General features: G+C 39.1%; 1 pseudogene; it reads right to left on the bottom strand.

Annotated features, from left to right (window-relative positions):
• Positions 1 to 2,610: 2,610 nt before the first annotated feature.
• LOC110138949 (ribosomal protein S6 kinase beta-1-like) overlaps positions 2,611 to 22,545 on the bottom strand; it is a 125,648-nt pseudogene continuing 105,713 nt past the window's right edge.

Below are 22,545 nucleotides of genomic sequence, written 5' to 3'. Positions count from 1 at the left end.
ACCCAATGGTAAAGAATCTGCCTGCCGAAGGGTTCAATTGCTGGGTCAGGAAGATCCCCTGGAATAGTAAATGGCAACCCACTCCAGTGTTCTTACCTGGAGAATCCCATGGACAGAGGTGCCTGGCGGGCAATAGCCCATGGGATCACAAAGAGTCATACATGGCTGAGTGAGCACACAGCACACAAATCAAGTATATGTCAATACAAAATAAATAAATAAAAATAATTTTAAATTCTTAAGAGTCAGTCTGAAGAAAAACAAATTACAGTGTGGAGTGAAGCCTATGCCAGTCAGGTGGGCTAAAGGATGTTTATTCTTCAGTAAAGGATTAAGTGACATGACCAAAAAACATGCCTTTGCCTTCTAGTGAGGATTAAGAGGAGAAAAAAAAAAAAAAAAAAATGAAGGAAACAGAGGGAAGGTAAGTGACCAAAATTCCTGTTTCTCCTTCCCCATCCTGGCCTGCTGTTAGTAAGCTGAGCTGAGGATGAAGGCATGGGGACTGTGTGTATGGCACAGCTGTGCACAGGGATGTGATAACTTCACTGCTGTCCTGCAGGCAGGCTCAGCATCATAGCTTCAGGCACATACCTGGGTGCAGGGTGCTGCAGACTGTCAGGACTTCATGAGCAGGGACAAAAACACATGGTCCGCAGCACTGCTGCCTGTTTTCATAAGAGAAAAGTTTATTGGCACACAGACATGTCTGTCATTTACCTATTGTCTATGTCTCTGTTTGAGCTTCAGTGGCTGAGTTGAGTTTGTTGCAACAGAGATCAAGCACTTACAAGACTGAAAGATTTACTCTTTGTCCCTTTAATAAAAAGCTCACCAACCCCAGGTCTAGAGTTTCAACAGGACACAGGTGAGACCTAATATCTGGGTCCTGAGCAAGCATACAGAGAACAGAGTATGTTACAACAGCCTCCAAGGAATACAAGCTGGAGGAGCCCTGTCCATGGGACCGCCATTGTCTCAGAAACAATGGATTATGAAACAGGCTCCTACTGGCTTCCTAGGGCCAATTATTCACAGCTCTTCCTATACAATGGTAATTCAAGATGCAGTCATTGGAGTGTTTACACAGTGGAAATTGACAAGTGCCACCAATTAGAGCAGGAACATGTGCATTCATTCATTAATTTAAATTCCAGGTAGCTTATTTTAAAACATTTACCATTATGGACTGCTCAAAATATTGAAGAATCAGAATTCATTGCCAGTATTTTGAGGCTATATAGGCTCTCCCACCTAACCCCAAACCCATCTTAGATCTGTGCTGAAAGGAATGACAAATATTCAAGTCGCTAATTGTTTTTATGCTTATAATAAGAATTACCTACGGTTTTAATTATTAAACTGGCCTAGTTTTAAAAGTAGATTAGCTTAAAATCTCTTGACTTATTTGATTATTCATTCACTCACCCATTCATCCATTTATTCATTCCTGTATTTGTGTATTTCTGTTACCTGGTAGGTCAGCTCCTTGGCAAAATGAAATGAGTTAAATTTGTTTCTATAGATTAGATTTTAGTGTAAGAAAATTTCCAAATACACATTGCGTATATTTGCATTTGTATACTGAATTGTATTTAATGGAAATATTATATATAGGTAGATTTTGTATCATTTTAAAGCTTAAATGCCATGAATGTTTCTCATAAGACTAAATATTCTTAACAAGCCCATAAATTGTCTTTCACTTTCTCTTTTCATATTAGTAAATATTATTTTTCTTTTGTATTTAAACTATTCACACAGGAAAAAAAATAGGGGTCTTCATCACCACCTAGATACTGAGAGGTTGTTTTCTGAACTATAGTTCTCAGTGAGGTCTCAAAACTTGACTTGCACCTTTTAGGTTATTTAGACATATAGTATCAATTGATGAGTTTCTTTCGTCTTTAATTCCATACTACTGGAAAAAACTTAACAAAGTTTTCATGCTAATTTTCCTTAGTTGCAAGTATTACAGGTGATTTCATGCTTTACGTAATGAAAACATAACTCTTTTTCCATACAGTCAGAGCATGATAGTGATACAGAAGTTACACTATACCCTTAACACTGCCAGTTTCAAGTCATCAACATAAAAATCCTTGATAAGGTTGAAAGATTTTGTTAGGAATCAATTGATGGATGTGCCTCACTTCTTGTTAGACACTCTATTGTGTCCGACTCTTTATGACCCCATGAACTGTAGCCCACTAGGCTCCTCTGTACAAGGGATTATCAAGGCAAGAATACTGGAATAGGTTGCCATTCCCTTCTCCAGGGGATATTCCCTAACCAGGGATTGAATTTGGGTCTACTGCACTGCAGGCAGAAGAGTTTTGAAATACTATTTCACTTCAGTTCCTTTGCATTGCTGATTGATTTTTAAAAATCCAGGTTTATTTTTCCTGTCTGAAGTATTTTATGTAATGATGTTGACTCTTCAAGGCTGTCTTCTTGCTTCACCTAGAAGGATACTCACTTCTCCCCTCCCCACTTTTTTGCCCTAAATTCATTGAAAGCCTTGATCTGTCATAGATTCACATGCAGGTACTCTGGTTGTTTGAAGATCATGGGAAAAACTTTGTTTTGTAATGTGTGGCAGTTTGGAGGTCATTTTGGAAGTGGCACTTCCTCAGTCATGGTCACATTCATCCGCTCTATTCTACTTGCTTCCATTGACTATTCCATAGGTGGCTAAGAATTTGCCGTGCTGGATGTTATACCTCTTCCCGTAAAATCCCCAGAAGTGTGGTGGGACCGATGGGTGTCTGTGGGTTGTCAACACATCTTCAAGGTGTCTGGATTTTTAATTCAGAGGAAAACTTTTCTTCCACGTTTTCAAGGACAGATGGAGCCACATATGCAAAACATGCCTCATTTCTAGGTGGTTGGCAATCTCACTGAACTCGGAGTCTCCAGGCCTGTCAACAGGTAGGTGTTTGGTGTGTAAACTTTGATTCACATCCTCTTCAGATTGCAACAGCAGTTTAAAGGCAGGGGGTGGGGGTGGGGTGTAGTGGGGTTGGGGGTGGAGGAGCTCCTCCTTACAGTTAGCAATTCTTGCCCAGTTAATGCATATGAAGAATGGATGAGCTTGAACTTCTCTAGCATCTCCAAGACCAGCTCCAAGACAAGAAGCAGCATTTCTTTTCAATAGCTTTTTAATCAGATCTCTGACTTCCTGTGTGAGGTAAGGAGGCAAATTGAGTTTACACCTGAGGACATTTCTTTCTCTTCTCCCAAGTTAGGGAGGTGCTCCAGTCAACCTGTCCTATATTAACGCTCCCCAACTCTACCAATCCCAGCTCTACTATGGTCACTTCTCATCAATATTTCAGGAGTCATCTATACTACTGTTCCACAAAATGTGTGTGTGACTGTTCCATCATGAATACACTTTTTGAACAGTCCAAATTCTTAGTTTCCATGACCTTGTGAATAAGTATGACTTTCTCTGGCTTCAGGTGTATGTAGATAGTCACTTTTTTTGATGTAAATGTCCAAAAGCCATGGGGATTTCTGCCAGTAAACCAGGTAGTGTGTTACATAAATATTTCCTCTTTTTTCTAACTGCATAAATAATTCTCCTCTGCTGAGATACTCAAGGATGAAGTAGAATTCTCCACCAGTCAGAAAAGCATAAATTAAATCCACAATGAAGAGATGCTTTACTTTCTCCGGAATATCCCATCCTGATTTTTGTGTAAACTGTATCTTTAGCACCTCTTTTGTTGTTGTTGTTGTTACTCTCATTGTCTTCTTAAGCACCTTCATGGCCAATATTTTCTGGGTTTTTGCTTCTTTTATTTTTCATACCTGAAAAACCTTTCATAGGTCCCTATACCAAGTACTAATGTAACTCAAAATATCCTGGCCAGAATCTTTCTGGCCCACTGTCCACAGTAGTTTCTGAGATTTCAAATTTCTCACAACACTCCATGCCAAGGGCATACGGTCCAACTACCCCATAGTTCAAGCTTTCATTTAACTGATCTCCCTCCTTTAGCTCATTCTCAGTGCCTATATCCTCTGGCTGGTCCAGGTTATTTCAGACACTCCTGACATGTCCTCAGTTTCCCTGTTTCAGAAGTCTGGCACTAGGTAGAAGCCATCTCAGCTCCTTTATGACCTCGAGGGCTGAACCCTCCACCTCTGTAGCCATTATGAGCTATATGGCCTATCATCTATCTATCTATCTATCTATCTATCTATCTATCTATCTATATTTATACCATCTATCCCTTGGCTAAGAGAAGGTAAACTTAACACAGAGACTTAAGAACAGACTAGACAGAAAAACAGGTTCAGTCCATGATCCCTACTTGAAGCGACTACATGACAACATACTTTCTGAATAGAATAAAGCACAAACATATCACTTTGCAATGGAATACTCTGGCTGTCAATGGGAAATAGGGTGGCTCAGATGGTAAAGAATCCAGCTGCAATGCAGAAGACCTGGGTTCAAACCCTGGGTTGGGAAGATCCCCTGGAGAAGGGAATGACAACCCACTGTGAGTATTCTTGCCTGGAGAATCCCATGGACAGATGAGCCTTGTGGGATTCAGTCCATGAGGTTGCAAAGAGTCAGACACGAATGAGCAACCGACATTTTCACTTTCTTTATGGGAGATAAGAAGAAGGTGGAAAGTAAGACAGTCTGCAAGCAGTCCTACAATCTGAACACTCCATTCTACCTGAAGCCTAGGTCCTCTGTCCCAGAAATCCATGCTTCTCCAGATACTGTCAAGAATTTGCCAAACTGTTACTCAAATTAAAATAAAATGACTACAGATGAGACATTTTCAGAACACAAATTTTGTCATTTACTTAAAAATCTCTAAAGTAAAGAATATGAATGTGTCTAATTGCCCACCAGAAGCTAAAAATCATCACTGCCAATTTTGAGAAATGTAAACATTTTTAGCAAAATTCCTGTTTGGATGCTTATTTCATATGAAAGTTGTAACTACTTAAAAAGTATTTATGCAAATGTATTAACATACACCTTTATAATTCCTTTATTTCTTTACGCTCAGTTCAGTTCAGTCACTCAGGTGTGTCTGGCTCTTTGTGATCCAATGGACTGTAGCACTTCTGGCTTATTTGTCCATCACCAATTCCCAGAACTTGTTCACTCTTTTCCATCAAGTCGGTGATGCCATCCAACCATTTCATCCTCTCTGTCGTCCCATTCTCCTTCCGCCTTCAACCTTTCTCAGAATCCGTGTCTATTCCAATGAGTCAGTTCTTTGCATCTGGTGGCCAAAGTATTTGAGTTTTAGGTTTGGCATCAGTCCTTCAAATGAATATTAAGGACTGATTTCCTTTAGAATTGACTTGTTTAATCTCCTTGCAGTCCAAGGGACTCTCAAGTGTCTTCTTCAACACCACAGTTTAAAAGCATCAATTCTTTGGCCCTCAGCTTTCTTTATCGTCCAACTCTCATACCCATATGTGACTACTGGAAAAACCATAGCTTTGACTAGACAGACCTTTGTTGGAAAAGTAATGTTTCTGCTTTTTAATGTGTTGTCTGGTTTGGTCATAGCTTTTCTCTCAAGGAGCAAGAATCTTTTGATTTCATGGCTGCAGTCACCATCTGCAGTGATTTTTGAGCCCCCAGAAATAAACTCTCTCACTGCTTCCTTTATTTCCCCATGTATTTGCCATGAAGTGACAGGACCAGATGCCATGATCTTACTTTTCTGAATGTTGATTTTAAGCCAACTTTTTCACTCTCCTCTTTCACTTTCATCAAGAGGCTCTTGAGTTCCTCTTATATGTTTCTTTATGTAAGATTATTTGAAGGAGAGAGACAAGGTATGTGATAATTATGTGTGTGACCTGTTGAGACAGACACCACAGTTTTGAAATCTGGCCCGAAGCCCTATCAGCTGTGTCCCTGAGCTTATTTCATCCCACAGGGATGTATTTTTCTCATCTGTAGAAAAGGTTAATAATTTTTCCTACTCCATCAGTTCAGTTCAGTCGCTCAGTCTTGTCTGACTCTTTGCAACCCCATGAATCACAGCACACAAGGCCTCCCTGTCCATCACCAACTCCCAGAATTTACTCAAACTCATGTCCATCGAGTCAGTGATGCCATCCAGCCATCTCATCCTCTGTCATCCCCTTCTCCTCCTGCCCCCAATCCCTCCCAGCATCAGGGTCTTTTCCAATGAGTCAACTCTTCACATGAGGTGGCCAAAGTACTGGAGTTTCAGTATCAGCATCAGTCCTTCTAATGAACACCCAGGACTGACCTCCTTTAGGATGGACTGATTGGATCTCCTTGCAGTCCAAGGGACTCTCAAGAGTCTTCTTCAACACCATAGTTCAAAAGCATCAATTTTTCGGCACTCAGCTTTCTTCACAGTCCAACTCCCACATCCATACATGACTACTGGAAAAACCATAGCCTTGACCAGACGAACCTTTGTTGGCAAAGTAATGTCTCTGCTTTTTAATATACTATCCAGGTTGGTCATAACTTTCCTTCCAAGGAGTAAGTGTCTTTTAATTTCATGACTGCAATCGCCATCTTCAGTGATTTTGGAGCTTCCCAAAATAAAGTCTGACAACTGTTTCCACTGTTTCCCCATCTATTTGCCATGAGGTGATGGGACCAGATGCCATGATCTTAGTTTTCTGAATGTTGAGCTTTAAGCTAACTCTCTCACCCTCCTCTTTCAATTTCATCAAGAGGCTTTTTAGTTCCTCTCCACTTTCTGCCATAAGGATGGTGTCATCTGCATATCTGAGGTATTGATATTTCACCCGGCAATCTTGATTCCAGCTTGTGTTTCTTCCAGCCCAGCATTTCCAATGATGTACTCTGCATAAAAGTTAGGTAAGCAAGGTGACAGTATACAGCCTTGACATACTCCTTTTCCTATTTGGATCCAGTCTCTTGTTCTAATTCCAGTTCTATCTGTTGCTTCCTGACCTGCATACAGGTTTCTCAAGAGGCAGGTCAGGTGGCCTGGTATTCCCATCTCTTTCAGAATTTTCCACAGTTTATTGTGATCCACACAGTCAAAGTCTTTGGCATAGTCAATATAGCAGAAATAGATGTTTTTCTGGAACTCTTGCTTTTTCGGTGATCCAGCGGATGTTGGCAATTTGATCTCTGGTTCCTATGCCTTTTCTAAAACCAACTTGAACTTCTGGAAGTTCATGGTTCACATATTGCTGAAGCCTGGCTTGGAGAGTTTTGAGCATTACTTTACTAGAATGTGAGATGAGTGCAGTCGTGCAATAGTTTCAGCATTCTTTGGCATTTCCTACTCGATAGGCTTATCCAAATGACACCGGTTACTATATATCACATATACAAAACAGTACTTTCACAACAGGATTACTCAGTATCTATAATCCATAATACTAAGTCAAAAACAGATTTTTATATCTTGATATATATATTACCAAGCATCTTTTAGAAATGAGGTATGTTTTTATTGTTTGCTTCATCTGAAGAAATATGAAAGACTAATTTTCCAACATTCTTAACATCTCTTATATACTCAATTTTATCCTTTTTTGACATATGGTAGGAAGTACTACTGTGCTCAAATTTGCAATTCTTGATTATTGGTAACTTTCTTCTCACAATTTTTTCTTTATACATTTTTTCTCTTTCTGCTCTTTACCCATTTAGAGGTCATTTATATGTGTTTTAAAAATCATTCAGTAAAAACTTTCTAAATTAATAATCATACATAAACATTTATTAAAGACAAATATTTTGAAAGCATTTTTTTTCTATAATTTTTTCTGATGCTTTATTTTTGTCATGAAATTTTTACTATATACTTTTTATTTATGATCTCTTTTCCTTTGCACTACTGCTTTTTGCTTTTATATAATCTGATCTCAAAAAAAATTCTCATGTCTAGTTTATAGTTTCATTTTTTCACAATTAATTACTCTGATGTTCTGGAATGTACACCACAGTACAACATGAGACTGGGTTATACCTTGATTGTTCTCTAAATAGCTAACCTAGTATCATGAGTCCCCTGATATTTTATGTATTCATTATCATTTGCTTTTATCTTATCTTAACTGTACCATTAAATTATCTATCACTTGTGTCAGTTCTAGAAGCAAATAGATATTTTTTTTTTTTCATTTTTGAAGCTTTATACAATGTGAATTGAAAACTGTACCGGAGTAATTTTTCCCTCTTCTTTCTTTCCACCTACTTTCATATTCCGTCCTTGCAACAAGATTGTGAGTATGTTTCCTAATCTTGTCCACTCCGATCTGATCTGAAGTCTTCTGGAGGATTTCCTGAAAGGTATATCTTCCTTATTAAAAAGAAAGAAAAAAAAAATGACTAAGAGAAAGTTACCTTTTTATTTCCTGGATTGGACCTGGTCATGTGAGTATGTGATGCCTTATCTACAGGATTGTTATTTTGTGAACAAAAGAATACTATGAAGATTATCTAGGATGGTTGAGAAGCTGAGTTACATTCAATATAACCTTTGAACCAGCTGCTCCAGACATTTTTTTAATGTTTTTATTTTTTTAATGAGTGCTCTTTTTAAAAGATTTTTTTAAAACTGCAGTTCATTTTATTGAATTTGTTACAATATTGCTTCTGTTATATGTTTATTTTATTTTTTGGTCAGGAGGCATGTAGGATCTTAGCTCCCCAACCAGAGATCAGACCTGCATGCCCTGAAATGGAAGGCAAAGTTTTAACTGCTGGACTGCCAGGGAAGTCCCCAGACATCTTTTGATACTGGATAATTAGTCAATAATAATAATATATCTTGTTTCTGAAACATTCTAGCTATTATATTTTCTCAGAGATATCACTGAATTGATATGTCTTTATTAAATCAGTGATGAATTTGATTTTCTTTCCCTGATTCTTACCAAGTAGAAACCAAAGTCCTAAGGTCAATCCTCAGTTCCTCTGAATCTCTCCCCTATTTTTCTCTCAGCTGCATCTCTGGCTACTTATTAATGGAGCTACATATTCAGGTTCCCTTGCTTTTCCCAAGATGATAGTTCCATATCCTATTCAATCAATCCTAGCTAGAACATCTTACCTACTCTTGACCTTTTATTGAAATTCTTTCTTGTCTTCAAGCAGTCATGAATTCCAAGAATCATGAACATGCCTTCTCTTGTCACAACTGAAATATGATGCCTCTTTACTCCGAACACCAACAACAGTTGGCTTATATCATTGAAATGGCAATTTTCCACATGAGAATTAAGACCATTTACAGCCCCACAGCTTGTTTTTTACACTAACATGAATTTAATATTCTATTGCCTGCAATTAACAAGAATTGAATACTCCAGAAAAAATTTACCCATGGAAATGAAGTTATAGTAATTTTATTCATTGCTTTAGGAATGTACTAAATGTCTGTTTATCTGAACAATGGACTAGTCTACTTACCCATAGCTCCTTCTCAGAATAATAATATTCTATTTAGCTGAACAAGCAAACCTTTACTTTTCAAGATTCACTTAAAACCTTTCTCTTACTATGCCCACCAATCCTAAATTATTACTGAACAAATTTTGCCAAGTCCCAAACAGTGTTGGGGAACAGAATTAAAAACTAAGTCTCCCAACCCAGAAATTCTTTCCACAGAGGTAGTAGAGAAAAAGAACAGGTTTATTATTGAGTAAACATTAATTAAACCAGAGTGTGATGTTCATTACAAGCAGTCTGCTAAGAGATTTCAAAGACAAAAATAAATTTCACACTTTTACACAAGCATGCAGATACGACCTATTACTTACAGGTTTTCAAGATAAGTGATAACTAGTCCTCAAGTCAGAGAATTAACAGTACCATTTATCACACATAGTTCATTTTAGCTTTGACTTATTATGAGGGTCTCCATCTGTATGAATTAATTAGCTGTACTCAAAAGACAAACAAACTTATCATATCTTTATGATAGGAAGTAGTTTAGCACCTCAGAGTGAAATGCTCATAGAAATAGGTTCCTACCTTCCCAAAGAGACTGGAAGTTAGGGGTGCTATCTCTCTTGATGATTACATTTCAAAGAAACAATCTTCAAGTCTTTGAGAAAGACATTCCTAGGCTATAAACCAACAAAATGTCAATCTAGTCTTTATATACATTTCAAAAAGAGAAGAAGGTACTTAAAATTATAAATTTCTAAAGTGAAACCTCAAAGAAAAAGGAGAAAAATGAAATCTCCAAAACCTTCTGAATATAGTGCCATTGATGTCTCCTTTCTGAGACCCTAGGAACAATCTGTCAATACAAGGGCTCCCCACTCTGAAGTAATAAACTTGGCTTTGGTTTGTCCATAGGTTATCATGGAGGTGACATTTTTGGGGACCTAGCAAATGACACCCATTATCTTATAATGATTTTTGAATCTACTACATATCTTCTACTAGACTATAAGCTACTAGAGTGTAAAAAAATGATGTAAATTTATGTTTTCTTTTTCTTTTCTCTGAGGCAAATATAAGATCCTATATTCATTTGAATCTTCACTGAAGCACCAAATTTTCTTTCATGGTCTCAACAGTATCTCATCTGTTTTATGATGTAAGTAGGATAAAATTAACTGGTTCTCCTCTGCAGAAAATTTATATAATTCTTACTCTGAACATAATTTAATGTAAGAGTAACATTTGTCCTTTAATTTAAACAGAAAAAAAAAATGACTGAAGCAAGCAATTACAAAAGGCGTGTCATAAAAATTAGTATTATTTTATCATATCAGTGGTAGAATATAGGCAAATGGCACTATTTAAACAGACAGAAATTACTAGGTTTCCTAATGGATTGTTTCAGTTACTTCTTATTCATTAATGCATCCCTTCTTACTCTGATCCTCCTGATTTTTGGCTGACTCTCCATTTGTTAAAAGAATATGCTTTTTAAAAAGCACTTCAGAGATGCATAAATGAGATGCTTTCTGAAAATGACCTCCCCAAAGAGATCTGCTTTGAGAGAAATTTTAAGCCCTTTCATTTCTAATTAACCCCCTACTGGGGTATTGTACAGTTGCTCAATCATCATATAAGGCACAAATTTCTTTTCTTTAAATATTCCATAGACCAATGGCTCCTGCTGTGATTAGACAAAGGCAAGATGCCAATACAATGTTAGCCATGGCCTTTTTTCCCTCTACCAGAAACATCAGGCAGTAGCTACTTCACGATTGCTAATGAAATAGCAACACTCAAAATGGTAGTACAAATGTTCTATTATAATTAGGGAGAAAAAACTGATACTGCAATTTCTTATTTGATACTTTCATTTAACCTGCAGGAAGTGCTGAAAAACGTGTTAGGGAGTTTATTTGACCTTTATGTTGCAGCTACCAAATATCTGTCTAGATGGACAATTAAAGTGGGCAAATAAAGAGCTTGCACTCAAAGAAAATATCATTCTCAAGTGGAGTAAGACATTTACATAATTCTAAAAATACTTGGGAGAGTTAATCACATTTCTTTTCCATGTGCTAGACCTTCTTCTGAGTCATGCCTATTTTTGTAATTCTAGAGTTTAGCATTCTTTTCCTTTCAGCTATGGACACCTTTTCTCCAATTCAGATAACTACTATCAGATGAATTCATTACACATGCTATTCCTCCCAAGTTTAAATAAATAAGAAGGAATTGATAAACATAACATTCTATTTCATAATATAGTTTTAAAGATTGTTGCTCAGTCATGTCCAACTCTTTGCCTCCATGGACTGCAGCACGCCAGGCTTCCCTGTCCTTCACTATCACCTGGAGCTTGCTCACACTCATGTTCATTGAATTGGAGATGCCATCCAACAATCTCTTCCTCTGGCATCCCCTTCTCCTTCTGCCTTCCATTCTTCCCAGCATTAGAGTCTTTTCTAATGAGTCAGCTCTTTGCATCAGGTGGCCAAAATATTAGAGCTTCAGAAACAGTTTTCTAATGAATATTCAAGATTGAATTCCTTTAGAATTGACTGGTTTGATCTCCTTGCACTCCAAGGGACTCTCAAGAGTCTTCTCCAACACGACAGCTCAAAAGTATCAACTTTTTGGTGTTCAGCCTTCTTTATGGTCTAGTGCTCACATCCATACACGACTACTGGACTGCTTTGACTATGCAGACCTTTGTTGGCAAAGTAATGTCACTGCTTTTTAGTATGCTATCTTAATTGTTCATAACTTTTCTTCCAAGGAGCAAGTGTCTTTTAATTTCAAGACTGCAGGCACTGTCGATAGTCATTTTGGAGTCCAAGAAAAGAAAGTCTGTCACTGTTTCCATTGTTTCCCCATCTATTTGTTTTAAAGATAAATGCACAAAATATACAAGCATCTCATGCAACTCAATAGCAGAAAAATGAACAACCCAGGCAAAAATTGGGCCAAATAACTAAAGGGGCATTTCTCCAAAGAAGACATACAAATATCTAATAAACACATGAAAAAATGCTCAACATCACTTATTATTAGAGAAATGCAAATCAAAACCAACATGAGGTGTCATCTCATGTCAGTCAGAATCAATTCAATTCAGTTGTCTGGAGTGACTGTGAGTAGATACCCCATCTCCAAGGGCAGAGAAGCCCCAGCAAGATGGTAGGAGGGGCAAAACTGCATTGAGAATCAAACTCCAAACCCTCCAGAGACACTCAGGGGGCTCAAACATACATGGTGCACTCCAGGACCCAGAGACCCCACCAAGACTGAGACAGAACTGTGTTTGAGTGTCTCCTACAGAAGTACGTGTCAGCAGTAGACTGCTGCAGGGATGAGGGGTCTGGGTGCAGTAGTCCTGGGTATGGCATAAGCCCTCTTCGAGGAGGTCACCATTAACCCCACCATAGAGCCACCAGAACTTACACAGGACTGGGAAATATACTCTGGGAGAGCACAAACAGAACCTGTGTGCAACAGGATGCAGGAGAAAGGAGCAGTGATCCCACAAGAGACTGACCCAGCCTTGCCAGTGAGTGTCCAGGAGTCTCGGGCGGAGGCATGGGTCAGCGGTGGCCTGATGCACGGTTGGGGGCACTGAGTGTAGCAGTGCGTGCATGGGACCTTTTGAAGGAGGTCAACGTTATCTAAAATTACCTCCAGAAGAGTTTGGCCTCAAGGTCAAATAACAGGGAGGGAACACAGCCCTACCCATCATCAGAAAACTGGATTAAAGATTTACTGAGCATAGCCCTGCCCATCAGAATGAGACCCAGTTTTCCCCTCAATCAGTCTCTCCCATCAGGAAGCTTCCATAAGCCTCTTCTCCTTCTCCATCAGAGGGCAGACAGAATGAAAACCACAACCACAGAAAACTAACCAATCTGATCACATGGACCACAGCCTTGTCTAACTCAGTGAAACTATGAGCCATGCCATGTAGGGCCACCCAAGATGGATGGGTCATGGTGGAGAGTTCTGGCAAAACGTGGTCCACTGGAGAAGGGAATGGCAAACCACTTCAGTATTCTTACCTTGAAAACCCTATGAACAGAACGAAAAGGCAAAAAGATAGGACCCTGAAAAATGATCTCCCAAGGTCATGACATGCTACCAGTCGGAATGACTGCCATCAAAAAATCTGCAAACAATAGATGCTGGAGAGAGTGTGGAGAAAAGAGATCCCTGTTACACTGGTGGTGGGAATGCAAACTAGTACAGCCCCTATGGAGAACAGTGTGGAGATTCCTTTAAAAACTGGAAATAGAACTGCCATCAGTTCAGTTCAGTTCAGTCATTCAGTCGTGCCCGTCTCTTTGTGACTCCATAGACTGCAGCACACCAGGGCTCCCTGTTCATCACGAACTCCCGGAGCTTACTCAAACTCATGCCCTCTGGGTGGTGATGCTATCTAACCATCTCATCCTCTGTCATTCCCTTCTTCTCCCTCCTTAATCATTCTCAGCATCAGGGTCTTTTCAAATGAGTCAGTTCTTCACATCAGATGGCCAAAGTATTGGAGTTTCAGCTTCAACATCAGTCCTTCCAATGAATATTCAGGACTGTTTTCCTTTAGGATGGACTGGTTGGATCTCCTTACAGTCCAAGGGACTCTCAAGAGTCTTCTCCAACATCACAGTTCAAAAGCATCAATTCTTTGGTGCTCAGTTTTCTTGATGGTCTGAATTTCATATCCATACATAACTACTGGAAAAACCATAGCTTTAACTAGATGGACCTTTGCCAGCAAAGTAATGCCTCTGCTTTTTAATATGCTGTCTAGGTTGGCCATGGATTTTCTTCCAAGAAGCAAGTGTCTTTTAATTTCATGGCTGCAGTCACCATCTGCAGTGATTTTGGAGCCCCTCAATATAAAGTCTGTCACTGTTTCCATTGTTTCCCCATTTATCTATCCATCTATCTCCCCCATCCTGAATGCTTCTCCCACCTTCCTCCCTACCCCATCCCTCTGGGTTGTCCAAAAGAACCGACTTTGAATGCCCTGCTTCATGCATCCATCATTCACTAGTTATCTATTTTACATATGGTAATATATATGCTTCAAAGCCAATCTCTCAAATCATCTGACCCTCACCTTTTCTCACATAGTCCAAAAGTCTACCATTGTTTCATCTAGTCATCTATTTTATGTATGGTCATCTATTTTACTTATGGTTAGATATATCATCTATCATTGTTTCCCCATCTATCCCCATCCCCATCTAGAACTGCCATACAACCCAGAAATCCCACTGCTGGACATACACACAGAGGAAACCAGAATTGAAAGAGACACATGTAGCCCGATGTTCATTGCAGCACTGTTTACAATAGCTAGGACATGAAAGTAACCTAGATGTTCATTGACAGACGAATGGATAAGGAAGCTGTGAAACATATACCCAATGGAACATTACTCAGTTATAAAGAGGAACACATTTGAGTCAGTTATAATGAGATGGATGAAACTGGAGCCTATTATACAGATTGAAGTAAATCAGAAAGAGAAACATCAATACAGTGTATTAATGCATATATATGGAATTTAGAAAGACAATAATGATGATCCTACATGCAAGGCAGCAAATGAGACACAGATGTAAATAACAGACTTTTGGATTATGTGAGAGAAGGTGAGGGTCAGATGACTTGAGAGAATAGCATTGAAACGTATATATTACCATATGTAAAACAGATGACTAGTGGAAGTTCTATGCATGAAGCAGGGCACTCAAAGGTTCTCTGGGACAACCCAGAGGGATGGGGTGGGGAGGGAGGTAGGAGGAGGGTTCAGGATGAGGGGGATCATGTGTACCCATGGCTGATTCATGTTGATACATGGCAAAACATAAAAGTTTAATTATCTTCCAATTAAACTAAATTAATTAATCTAAAAGGACAATGGCTTCCTTAAAAAAAGGATAAATGCAGAAAAATTAATTTTAGAATATAAATATTAGAAAGGAACATATACTCTTTTTTGAGTGAGTATGTAATGGGGCATCTAGGCTAGTCTGAGACTTCAGAAAAAGCTTCATAAGAAAAATGGCTTAAGTCTTGAGAAATCAAGATTCAGTTGACCTTGGGTAGACAAAGAGAGGTGAAAGAATAGTGTTCCAGCACTTGGGAGCTCTGTGATGTCTGGAAAGTTTAAGGAACTAAAATAACATCAAAAGGACTGGGTACCTGGTGTGGATTTCTCCTGGAGAATGATCCAAGAACAAATTTAAAGGCACTCTGAGGTTATATGGAGCCTATAATATATCCTACAAACAAGGACAAACTTTAAAGGATCTCAAAATAGTACTTGAAAAGTCCTGAAGTATTTGACATATGTTTTAATAGGGCTATAACTTTAAAATTTACAAGCATCCAGACACTAAATAGAAATAATACCTGGGGTTCCATATACTTCCTTCTAGGAAAAAAAGGGACAGGAATAAACAGATATTAGGGAGATGCAGAGAGGAATTTTGTTAGTCATGTGTATAGTTTCCTGGAAACATATCTGTTTTGAGCCAAGGGCAGGCATTTGTAGGAGGTCTCCCAAAAGCTTTAATGTCACTTTGTTAGGCTACTATGAAATGTAAATCTTATAGTATGAAGTCAGTTAAACCAATTATGTTATATTTTCATCTTTTAATGTTTAGATAAATGTTCTAAAAATTATTTTTAATGCATAACTACATAAATATGAGATTTAATATCCAGACAGTATGATTGGCTTTCAAATGTGGCTTCTAAGCCAATCTCAAGTTTACAGTGTACAAGAAAGAAAACATAAAAGGCTTGTTTTTCTGTAAAGTAACATCTTAATCCAAGAAACTTATGCCATTCAGTTAGTATTAAATAGAAAATAAAACTCAATTGAATCAATAAATCACTGGATTATTGAATTGAACCACATTGTGAAATACTTTAATATCTGCCGAGGTCAACACTCTACTTTATGCCAATAAATAAAATTCTATTATTTGGAAGATGAGTCTAATCACCTAATGACATAGGGACTTCATAGGTTAAATAAAAACAAACACATTTCACTATTGTAAACCACCTATCATCCATGAAATATTTTTTTAAATGAATTAAACTGAAAATCATCATTTTTTTCCAGAAAGGTATCAAGAAAAATTGCTTCAATATTCCTCTGTTATTCTGAAATAAATTCATGTTTCCCAAACGTTGGCTCTGAAGACATTGGGATTAAAGAAATGTCACTGAAGGTTGTAGCTAGGGAACCACAGGGCCTTAGGTCACATAGTTCAAAGACAACTTTCTCAGTAGCTGAAAGTAGTATTCTCTTATAGAAAAAGATACTGTTACTATAATTGTTATACAATTAAAATCCAGTTAAACAACAGAGATAACTGAAATGATGCTTTTTGCCATTTTATTACTTTTTTCTACATTTAGATTATTATTGTGACTAATTCCTAAGGGTGCTAATTCAGAGCCAATAAAAGCTTACATGATTTTACATTAACAAATTAAGATTTAAATGTGTTTCAACAAACCATAATAGGAAAGTGAGAACCCTGAAAATAGACTGCTTTTCTGGGTCTTACCTTGTGACATTTAGGAGCACTCTGAGAGGAAAGCATTTTCAACATATACACAACCATAGAGACAACAGAAGGTAGAAACATATGACCATTGCACAGGCTGTCTGTATTAATCCACTATGCCATTCATAAAGTCTCAGAGACGGTGCATCTGAACAATGTGCTCAGAGTTTTAGTCCATTTCTTATTATTCCTCATCATTCAGCTTTTTTCTATAATCCGAATAATTCCTTATTCTTTCTCCAACAAGTCCATTTTATCCCTGCTTCTATACCTTTGTAATTGCTCTGAACTTTGCTTCATATATATTTTGTTTCATCTTCTTGTTATCCAGATGGCAAGTCTCCAAAATATGGCATAAATCCCACCTGTAAATATGAAAATTTTCCTTATTTCTTTATTTCCATAGGAAACATTCATTTTTACTATAGTAAAATCAACTCTAGGGTTGGCAGAAGGTAGGCTACAGGTCAGTTTTGTGTTAATTGAAATCTGCTGAATTTGGCTGGATTTGACTAAACTCAGATTAGCCCTGTGCATCATCTAGTTCCAGAAAACACTGTGAAGGATTAACCGACATCTGGGATATGTTGTTCTTAAGGAAGAGTTTGAAATAAATTACATAGATGTACCCAAAGATTTGGTTTGAACTGTTGTCTTGTATGATGTGTCTACTCTCATCTTATTGGCTAAAACAAACCACTTCCATACATCTTACATTGAAATAGAAAAATATACCCCACTTTCTGGAAGATAGGACTGTATAATACTCTTAGAGGGGAGAGAGCAGATAATTCAAACAATAACATCAGTTACTCCAATCTACACTCTTGATGGGATATAACTGGCTTCCTCCTGCATGAAAAAGGCACTCAATACTTCCCCTAGGAATAAAGCAAGTGCCTTTAATTAAGGCAAAAAATGCAAAGTCCCACATCTCATTATCTCAATCAGATCCAGATGTAGTTCCTTTTTGATTTAGAAACATATGAGCAAATAATACAAGAATATTCTTCATCCACACCCAATATTTTATGGTGAAACAGGAGTACTCTAAGCAAATAAACATACCCAGTCATATAGAGAAAAAGAAGAGACGGCTGGAGTCCTCACTGCTGCTGCTGCTAAGTCGCTTCAGTCGTGTCCGACTCTGTGTGACCCCATAGACGGCAGCCCACCAGGCTCCCGTCCCTGGGACTCTCCGGGCAAGAACACTGGAGTGGGCTGCCATTTCCTTCTCCAGTGCATGAAAGTGAAAAGTGAAAGTGAAGTCGCTCTGTCGTGTCCGACTCTTCGCAACCCCGTGGACTGTAGCCTACCAGGCTCCTCCGTCCATGGGAGTTTCCAGGCAAGAGTACTGGAGTGGGATGCCATTGCCTTCTCCGTGGAGTCCTCACTGAATGGCAATTAATCTCTACATCTCAGTAAAGGCCTGCCATCATGGAATTTAGGGAATACTCCCTGATTAACCCCCACTTTAATTCACTGCTGTGTTGGTTACTGATCACCAATCCTTGTTTCTCATAATTTAGACTTTGCCTTCCTGGAGTCTCTCCTTTGTTCTGTCACCCTCCTTGGTCACCTCGGAAAGGCACCTGGGAGAATTTGAGCATGCTGGAAGCTGAGCAACTTTCTGTATCTGTCATTGAACAATTAAGAAGCTAAGGATTGTTTTGCATTTTAGTCTTTTTTTAAACCAAGGTGGTGGCACTTTTGGAGGCACAATTTTCAGACACTTGACTTTTTGCTATGTGATTTCAGTGAGCTCTTGTTCCAGTAGTCACACCCACAATTCTTTTTGAGGCATATCTCTTGTCTAGACTTCTTGGTAGCTATTTTGACCTCAACAGTCCTTCAAGGGAACCACAATTTTTGTCTCTTTTCTCTGCTCATAAGTCAGTGAGAGGTCTTAGCAGTTCCTCTTAGCAAACAGCTTGATGATAATCTCTCCCCTACCTTGGGCCTTGATGTGATGTTTCCCTTAAGACTTTGTCTTCATTGGCTTTTGTGATGCAGGCCTTTACTCAAGTTTATGTTTGATGACTGTAATTGAGTCCATCTTTCAAACCTGTAAGTCCTGAATTTTGAGAATTCTTTGTCTGTTTCATCTCTTACTGCCAATAATCTAATTTTTTCTTAGACTCATCTCTTCTCTGTGATACCATGCAAAACACAACTAATAACCAGTTTGCTTCTGTGCTTGGTCGCTCACTTGTGTCCAGCTCTTTGCAACCCTATGGGCTGTAGCCCACCAGGTTCCTCTGTCCATGGGATTTTCCAGGCAAAAATACTGGGATAGGTTGCCATTTCATCCTCCAAGGGATCAGCCTGACCCAGGGTTTGAACCCACATCTCCTGCATCTTCTGAACTAGCAGGCTGATTCTTTACCACTGAGCCACCTGAGAGGCCCAATAACCAGTGTGAGTGAGTGAGTGAGTGAGTCATAGTCGCTCAGTCCTGTCCGACTCTTGCGACCCCATGGACTATAGCCTGCCAGGCTTCTCTGTCCATGGAATTCTCCAGGCAAGAATACTGGAGTGGGTTGCCATTTCCTTCTCCAAATAACCAGTGTAGGGGGTACAAACTCATTTTATACACTATCTAATTTAAAAATAGGTTATAGATTTAGCAAAATTTCAGCAGAAATAACTTTGGATTATTATTTATCTAAGCTGTATTAATGATGTCCACACTGCCTGACACTGGGCCCAAAGTCAGTATCACCCTATTTTAGTTTTATATATGCTATAGCAGCACTCCGACTCTAGTAATTATTACTCTAGAAGTCCTGAAAAACAATAGGGTCAAAATATCAGAACTTTACAACATTCAAGTCTTGCTCATATTACAGCAAGGACAAGAAGTTGGCAGCTGTTCTGCTCTGCTCCCTGTGTTTTCCAGCCTGGAGCTGAATGAAGCAGTCTCTATCTGGGACTTGGTGTTCTTTCCTGGAACAGAAAGTGAAAGTGAAGTCACTCAATCATGTTGGAATCTTTGTGACCCCATGGACTGCTGTCCACCAGGCTCCTCCATCCATGGAATTTTTCAGGCAAGAATACTGGAGTGGGTTGCCATTTCCTTCTCCAGGAGATCTTCCCAATCCAGGGATTGAACCCGGGTCTCCTGCATTGCAGGCAGGCGCTTTGTCATCTGAGTCACTAGGAAAGTTCTTGGAATAGATCGTACCCAAATAAGAGAGAGACTGAGCCAGACCATGGAGTAATGCTTAAGCTTTGGTTTTTGACGTAATAAATATCAATTTACTCACATACGACTGGTCAAAGCATATTTCCTGGTTGAGTTAAAAGAAAATGTTGGGCATAATTACTATCAATAGAATTCCTGAGTAACTCCCGCTAATGAATAGGGAACTAGAAGAGCTACCACATGCCCGAGGTCAGGGGCGGCGGCCGAGAGGAGCAACCCCACCTCCAAGGAGTGGCTGCTGCCAGGGCGCAGGAGGGCTGAGAGGAGCTACTCCACGTTCAAGGTCAGGAGGGGCGGCCGTGAGAAGATACCCCTCCTCCAAGGTAAGGAGCAGCCGCTGCGCTTTGCTGGAGCAGCCATGAAGAGATACCCCAACGTCCAAGGTAAGAGAAACCCAAGTAAGATGGCAGGTGTTGCGAGAGGGCTGATGAGGGCAGACACACTAGAACCATAATCACAGAAAACTAGCCAATCTGATCACAGGACCACAGTCATGTCTAACTCAATGAAACTAAGCCATGCCGTGTGGGGCCACCCAAGATGGTCGGGTCATGGTGGAGAGGTCTGACAGAATCCGGTCCACTGGAGAAGGGAATGGCAAACCACTTCAGTATTCTTGCCTTGAGAACCCCATGAACAGTATGAGAAGGCAAAATGATAGGATACTGAAAGAGGAGCTGCCCAGGTCGGTAGGTGCCCAATATGCTACTGGAGATCAGTGGAGAAATAACTCCAGAAAGAATGAAGGGATGGAGCCAAAGCAAAAACAATACCCAGTTATGGATGTAACTGGTGATAGAAGCATGATCTGATGCTGTAAAGAGCAATATTGCATAGGAACCTGGAATGTTAGGTCCATGAATCAAGGCAAATTGGGAGTGGTCAAACAGGAGATGGCAAGAGTGAATGTTGACATTCTAGGAATCAGTGAACTAAAATGGACTGGAATGGGTGAGTTTAACTCAGATGACCAGATGACTACTACTGTGGGCAGGAATCACTTAGAAGAAATGGAGTAGCCATCATAGTCAACAAAAGAGTCTGAAATGCAGTACTTGGATGCAGTCTCAAAAACGACAGAATGATCTGTTTGTTCCAAGGCAAACCATTCAATATCATGGTAATCCAAGCCTATGCCCCAACTAGTAATGCTGAAGAAGCTGAAGTTGAACAGTTCTATGAAGACCTACAAGACCTTTTAGAACTAACACCCCAAAAAGATGTCCTTTTTATTACAGGGGACTGGAATGCAAAAGTAGGGTATCAAGAAACACCTGGAGTAACAGGCAAATTTGGCCTTGGAGTATGGAATGAAGCAGGGCAAAGACTAATGGAGTTCTGCCAAAAGAACGCACTGATCATAGCAAACACCCTCTTCCAACAACACAAGAGAAGTCTCTACACATGGACATCACCAGATGGTCAACACCGAAATCAGATTGATTATATTCTTTGCAGTCAAAGATGGAGAAGCTCTATACAGTCAGCAAAAACAAGACGTGGAGCTGACTGTGGCTCAGATTATGAACTCCTTATTGCCAAATGCAGACTTAAACTGAAGAAAGTAGGGAAAACCACTAAACCTTTCAGGTATGATCTAAATCAAATCCCTTATGACTATACAGTGGAAGTGAGAAATAAGGGACTAGATCTGATAGAGAGCCTGATGAACTATGGACAGAGGTTCATTGCATTGTACAGGAGACAGGGATCAAGATCATCCCCATGGATCAGAAATGCAAAAAGGTAAAATGATTGTCCAAGGAGTCCTTACAAATAGCTGTGAAAAGAAGAGAAGAGAAAAGCAAAAGAGAAAAGGAAAGATATTCCCATTTGAATGCAGAGTTCCAAAGAATAGTAAGGAGAGATAAGAAAGCCTTCCTCAGCAATCAATGCAAAGAAATAGAGGAAAACAACAGAATGTGAAAGACTAGAGATCTCTTCAAGAAAATTAAAGATATCAAGGGAACATTTCCTGCAAAATGGGCTCAATAAAGGACAGAAATGTTATGGACCTAACAGAAGCAGAAGATATTAAGAAGAGGTGGCAAGAAAACACAGAAGAACTGTACAAAAAGATCTTCATGAGCCAGATAGTCACAATGGTGTGATCACTCACCTAGAACCAGACATCCTGGAATGTGAAATCAAGTGGGACTTAGAAAGCATCACTATGAACAAAGCTAGTGGATGTGATGGAATTCCACTTGAGCTATTTCAAATCCTGAAAGATAATGTTGTGAAAGTGCTGCACTCAATATGCCAGCAAATTTGGAAAACTCAGCAATGGCCACAGGATTGGAAAAGGTCAGTTTTCATTCCAGTCTTTAAGAAAGGCAATCCCAAAG

This window comes from Odocoileus virginianus, chromosome 25 (genome assembly GCF_023699985.2).
Source record: "Odocoileus virginianus isolate 20LAN1187 ecotype Illinois chromosome 25, Ovbor_1.2, whole genome shotgun sequence".
Classification (NCBI taxonomy): domain Eukaryota; kingdom Metazoa; phylum Chordata; class Mammalia; order Artiodactyla; family Cervidae; genus Odocoileus; species Odocoileus virginianus.
The sequence above is the reverse complement of the archived record's forward strand: the minus strand, read 5'-3'. Positions and strand labels throughout refer to the sequence as shown.